The 6,433-nt window shown below is 38.8% G+C and overlaps 1 protein-coding gene across 9 annotated transcripts in view; it reads left to right on the top strand.

Annotated features, from left to right (window-relative positions):
* Positions 1-6,433, top strand: part of FBXW7 (F-box and WD repeat domain containing 7) — a 146,740-nt gene that overhangs the window by 31,108 nt on the left and 109,199 nt on the right. The window contains exon 1 of one of the 9 annotated variants that reach the window (XM_023755122.1): positions 2,970-3,088. The exons of the other annotated variants lie outside the window; for them this stretch is intronic. The gene's annotated coding sequence lies outside the window, so the exon portion shown is untranslated. Of the gene's footprint in view, positions 1-2,969; positions 3,089-6,433 lie in introns of those variants that run through there. 9 annotated transcript variants of the gene reach the window in all.

Raw genomic sequence — 6,433 nt, 5'->3', positions numbered from 1 at the left:
TACATGCCCTTGACCGGAATCGAACCTGGGACCTTTCAGTCCGCAGGCCGACGCTCTATCCACTGAGCCAAACCGGTTTCGGCAGAGAAAACACTTTTTTAAAAAAAGCATTCTTGCCCTGACCGGTTTGGCTCAGTGGATAGAGTCGGCCTGCGGACTGAAGGGTCCCAGGTTCAATTCCGGTCAAGGGCATGTACCTTGGTTGTGGGCACATTTCCAGTGGGGCATGTGCAGGAGGCAGCTGATTGATGTTTCTCTCTCATTGATGTTTCTGGCTCTCTGTCCCTCTCCCTTCCTCTCTGTAAAAAATCAATAAAATATTTTTTTAAAAAAAGCATTCTCTCTTTGACCACATATTCTGTACTTTGTTAGAGCTATGTGTTGTAGGGTTTTGTTTTGTTTTTGTATTTTTGTATATGAATTATTTTTTAATGTGACGATTAAACACATCTTTAAAGGCATAGTAATAGATAAAAGAAAAATGCAGTATAATGATTTCCTTGAAAACCTACAATGTTAAATTTACAGACAGCTTCAGACTGTCTTAATGGTGGTAACTAATCGCTCAGCTCTTTTAAAAGGTAGGAACTCCCAAGAAGCAGCCTGTATATATTCCTAATACCTTGTTCACTTTCATTTATTACAGTAAGTCCCAAGTAAAACAATGGAAATGTATATAGAACTATTAGTTCTTACTTACTTGATTTAATGATATCAAGATACATGAATTTAACCTGCTTTAATGTAGGCAAACTTTTCATTTTTGTCCACTTTACTGTTAAAATAAAATCCCTCTCCTGCATATTCTTTCCTTGACTCAAATGAAATATTAGCCTATGGTCAAGATGGGAGAGAGAAACAACTGAGGTGAATGTCTTTACTAAAATACCAATAAATTTGTTAAACTCAAAAATAAAAATAAAAAAAGCTTGGACTATGATGACGATCAATATTTATTAAATTTAATAAATAAAATGATTCAAATATATTATGCACTTGACATTAAACAGGAACATAGCTAGGACATTAAATGAAGTATCCAAAATACAGAATAGCTCTATAGCTAAGAACTGTCTCCATCTTTTATTATTTTTTTTATTTAAAAGCATCAGATTCTTTGACCTTTTCACTTCTATTAAAAAATAGGAAGGTTTTTCCTACCCCACTTTTTTAACCTAGAGAGTTACCACATATGCAACAATGAGTGAAGAACAAATTCTGATTCTGAATATTAGTCTCCTGGGCTTACTAAATGGTCTGCTCTTAGACAGCAGCATGTTAATGGATTCAAACTTATGTCACAACTAAATAACAAATCAATTCATCTCATAGGCTTGTAGTGCCCAAACCTCAAATATTAATTCTAACAGTGTTAACAGTCAGCGTGTTATTAGGTGAACAAAGCAACTTGAACACGAAATGAATGTCATGTATTCTAGAATAATTAAGATTTTTTTTCTTAAAATTTAAAATAAAGCTAATGTTCATTGACTTTGCAGATCTTTGTTTTACACCAGTTGACTGTGTAGATGATTCACCTAAGATTCTTGTTAAAAATGCAGATTACGATTAGGTAGATGTGGAGTGGGATTTTGTATTTCTAACAAGCTCCCAGGTGATGCCAGAATTGCTGGTGGAAGCCCTAATTTTGAAAAGCAAGACTGTACTTTCTTGTCTCTTCTATTTGCTTATTTTCATTTCTGCCAGAATAATCTTTTTAATGCATTGATATAACAGTGGCAGTTCTCTGCTTATAGTCCTGTAGTGACTCCCAGTCTCAAATTCGATTCCATATCATGACACACCAAGATTTTCAAAAGTTGGACCCTATCTGTCTTTAGCCTGATCTAGTCAATCATCAGTCTCATTTCTAGCAATTCTATATCCTAAAATTAATTTTAAACCCAGCAAAACCAATCATTTCAATCTTAACTCTGTTTCTTTAATTCGCTGCTTTTGTAATGTGTTTTTCCTACTCTACCTCAATTTGCCACCTTTAATACTCATTTAAACTATTATATTCTTTGTAAAATCAAGGCTTCCCTGTAAAGAGTTAACTATGACTTTGGTTCCTAGCATTATGGTGGAATACCAAATAGGTACTCTGAAAAACCCTCTCAAATGAAACAACTAAAATGTCAAATAAAAATCCTCCTAAATAATAAAATGCTAAGTGTCCGACCATTCGTTTGACTGTTTGACCAGTTGCTATAACACACACTGACCACCAAGGAGCAGACTCTCCGACCAGTAAGTTAGCTTGCTGCTGGGGTCCAGCCAATCTGGACTGGGCAAGTCGGGGCTAGACACACCCTGGAGCCCTCCCACAGTTCCTCATTGGCCCCGATCGATCAGGATTGGGCGAGATGGGCTGGACATGACCTGGAGCCCTCCTGTGGTCCCTCCCTGGCCCTGGAGCCAACTTCCCTTGGTCCCTCCCCAGCCAGCCAATCTCCCAAGGTCCTTCCCCGGCCTCTAAAATATTTCTTCTAATTAATTTCCTTTTAATGTGCATGAATCCATGCACTGGGACTCTAGTAAATATATAAATAGCTTGCTACCTTGCTAGATAGATTTATTTAACCATTGTTGAAATGAGAAGAAAAAATTCATAGTGACTAAGAACAAGAGACTGTGGGAGCTAAGAGTGGGGAAAACCAACTTTTGTGTGATATGGGGGCGGGGGGACAAAATCTAGAGACCTTAGTTTTCTAATTTAAGGGCTGCCTCAAGTGCTAGAGACAGAGGTAAATTAGAAGGCCATGCATCAAAAGGTAACTAAAATGAGATCCCCTACATCAGTGGTTCTCAACCTTCCTAATGCCATGACCCTTTAATACAGTTCCTCATGTTGTGGTGACCCCCAATTTCATTGTTACCAATTGAACATAATTAAAGCATAGTGATTAATCACAAAAACAGTATGTAATTATATATGTGTTTTCTGATGGTCTTAGGCGACCCCTGTGAAAGGGTCGTTCAACCCCCAGAGAGGTCGCGACCCACAGGTTGAGAACCGCTGCCCTACATGAAGGCTGGAGCCTAAAGATTATCTCTCTAATCCTCACAATAATCCTGTGAGATACAGGTAGCATTTTAAATCCCTTTTTGCAGATGAAGTAACATTTAAAGACATTGAATAATTTGCCCGAGGGTACATAACTAGGTAGTGGTAGAACTAGAATTTGTGCTGTTGTCTAACTACTGAACCTGGGTTCTTAACCATGGTTTTTATTGTTGTTTGTTTTTAAAAAAATATTTTTATTGATTTTTAGAGAGGGAGAGGGAGGGAGAGGGAGAGGAAAAGGGAGAAGAAGAGGGGAAAGAGGGAGAGAGAGGAGGGAGGGAGAGGGAGGAGGGAGGGGGGAGGGAGAGAGAGAGAGAGAGAGCGAACATTGATGTGAGAGTGCAACATCGATCAGCTGCCTCCTGCACACCCTCAATGGGATCCCCTGGGGATTGAGCCCAAAACCCTGGCATGTGCCCTGACTGGGAAGGGAAGAGAATTGAACCAGCAACCTTTTGCTGAATGGGACGACCCTTACCAGCTAAGTCACACTGGCCAGCGCAACCACTGGGTTTTATGATCTTAATTTTTTTCAGCTGTTTGACTTTCAGTTTGATATTGTGCTGAAATGATCTATTTATTAATGTTCTTTAGTGATAGTATTCCTATTACCTTGTATATAAAACCATTAGCTTTGCTGGAGCCAGGAATGGTTTGTCTTAGATCACAATACTATGGGATTTCTGCTGCCCTGGAAGTACGGTACAGGAAGATAGAGGTTCAGAGGGAGAGGTTCAGAGGGACAATTACTATGTAAAGATGGGTAGTGCTTGAGAGGCAATATAGCACAGTTTCTGAACCTCATTTCCTCATCTATAAAATGGAATCTACATCATCAGTTTGCTTTGATAGTGAAATCAAGTTTCATATGTAAAACAGCAAGGCCTGGTATAAAGTAAGATTCAATAAATAGGTAATAATATTTTGCAGTTGGGTTGAGAAGCAAGACGATAAAGTTGGATAGCTTCTTTGGGTTAGAGTCTATGGAATTCCATTTCATTGTTTTGCTTAAAATCAATTATCAATTGAAACTATCAAAATACCTGTAATCATAGGTAAGTACAGAGCTACATTTACAGATTCAGATATAGCTTTAAGAGCACTTTGTAACTAGTAAGCAAAAGCAGTTTTAGAGTATGTGCATGAGTTTTTGGATGTATGGTGTTGGTACAATTTACTGAAGCCCTTTGGTCCTGAAGGGGACCTAGGACAAATCTCATATATTCTACTTTGCTAGGGGGAGCCTGGAAGCTCCCTCCCCAGACCTAGAGCTCCCTCCAAGGGCCTAGAGCAGTGATGGCGAACCTTTTGAGCTCGGCGTGTCAGCATTTTGAAAAACCCTAACTTAACTCTGGTGCCGTGTCACATATAGAAATTTTTTGATATTTGCAACCATAGTAAAACAAAGACTTATATTTTTGATATTTATTTTATGTATTTAAATGCCATTTAACAAAGAAAAATCAACCAAAAAAATGAGTTCGCGTGTCACCTCTGACACGCGTGTCATAGGTTCGCCATCACTGGCCTAGACCCATTGTCTGTGGTGGCCCTTACTGGAAGAAAGGTAAGGTTTAGGTATCTGAGAAAGGAAAGAGGTCTCTTATCTTAAGAAGGGCCTTTTTGTTTGTTTGTTTGTTTATATGAAAAAGATCGTTGCAGTGGTGTCATGTTACTGTCACTTGTGTCTTTTGTCTTGCTGCTGTAAGATCTTTATTGTGCCATATTGGAAGACAGGTTGGCCTACTGCAGTGGTTGGCAAACCACGCCTCGCGAGCCATATGTGGCTCTTTGGCCCCTTGAGTGTGGCTCTTCCACAAAATACCATGTGCGGGTGCTCACGTACAGTGCGATTGAAACTTCATGGCCCATGCGCAGAAGTCGGTTTTTGGCCTGGGCAAGTCTGTTTTGAAGAAGTGGCGTTAGAAGAAGTGGGGGGTGTCGGTTGGTCGGTTGGTCGGTCGACGGGAGACGAGGCACAGGCGGGCCGCGGGATACGCAGTGCGGGGGGAGGTACATTGTTTTGAGGTACCTTCGTTGAGGTCGACCCCTTCCAACTCTCCCATCCACACTCGTCTATCTGAAACAAGTATACAAGACGAGTGTGGATGGGAGAGTTGGAAGGGGTCGAACTCAGTGAACGTACCTCAATCAGATCGAGGACGTTTTTAGCAAAAGCTAGTTTAGGAGTACCCTAATTAAGTTAATAACAATGTACCCACCTATATAGTTTAAGTTTAAAAAATTTGGCTCTCAAAAGAAATTTCAATCGTTGTACTGTTGATACTTGGCTCTGTTGACTAATGAGTTTGCTGACCACTGGCCTAGTGGAATGAACTTAACAAACCTTGGCTCAGGCATATCTGTATTTCAAACATGTTACTAAGTCTTGCTAACTATAAATCTTGGGCAAGTAACCTTAATCCAGGCACAGTTCTTGTTTTATAAAATGGGAGTAAGATCTCAGGGTTCTTGATTAAATGAATATGCTGTAACTGACATCGTGTTGGTCTCTAGTGAGCACTCTGTAAATGTTTGCTGTTATATGAATGCAGTGGAAGCATTTTTACTCATCTGAATGTGAAACAGACTTCTTAACCTATAAGATTCCACTAACATTTTGGTTTCTGTATCTCAAATCTGGGTTCTGAATTCCTGTAGTAGAAGGCATACTTTTATAGTCTTCCATTAATTATTATTATTTTGAATTAACTCTGTTTTATCTGGGTGAGAGGAATAACTTCAGAATGAAGGATTCCTATCCAGAATCTTGAAGATCTAGGAAATATTTCTTCTAACAAATCTGAACTCCAGGGGTTCTGGAGAGCAGTGGGCATCATTGTGGTCTTCCCGGTTATTTGAATGGCTGAGGTTAGTGGTAAGATCCTTAAGCAGTCCTCATTGTGATAAGGAATTCAAGTTGTGACCAACCCACAATGCTTCCTCTTAGTGTTAGATTGAGGGTACAACACAGCATTGTTTGTACTGAAATTGAGGGTGTTTAGAAGTTTCAGAGTGTTTTACAACTACTGCCTTGTTAGGTTTGTCTAGAAATACTGTTCTATAACCTGAAAAATTTTAAAAATGTCCTGTCTGAAAAATGAAAGATCATCACATAAGGGGTCTAGTTTACTGATTTAATCATTATGACAGTGTTGCTTTATTTCTACATATATAGAGAACATCTTTGTAAGAAAAATCATGATATTTCTTACCATAAAAAAAATAATAATTCTCAGACTTTACTAAGAAAGAAAGGAAGAAAGAAAAAGAAAGCAAGCAATCATTTTAAGTGGACTATAAATGTTTCTTGGTATTAGAATTATGTTTTAGATGTTTTGTTTTTGGGATTTTCTTGGTTGTGGT

The sequence above is a fragment of the Myotis lucifugus genome, unplaced genomic scaffold (assembly GCF_000147115.1).
Source record: "Myotis lucifugus unplaced genomic scaffold, Myoluc2.0 scaffold_1, whole genome shotgun sequence".
NCBI classification, from domain to species: domain Eukaryota; kingdom Metazoa; phylum Chordata; class Mammalia; order Chiroptera; family Vespertilionidae; genus Myotis; species Myotis lucifugus.
This window is presented reverse-complemented; position numbering and strand designations above follow the sequence as displayed.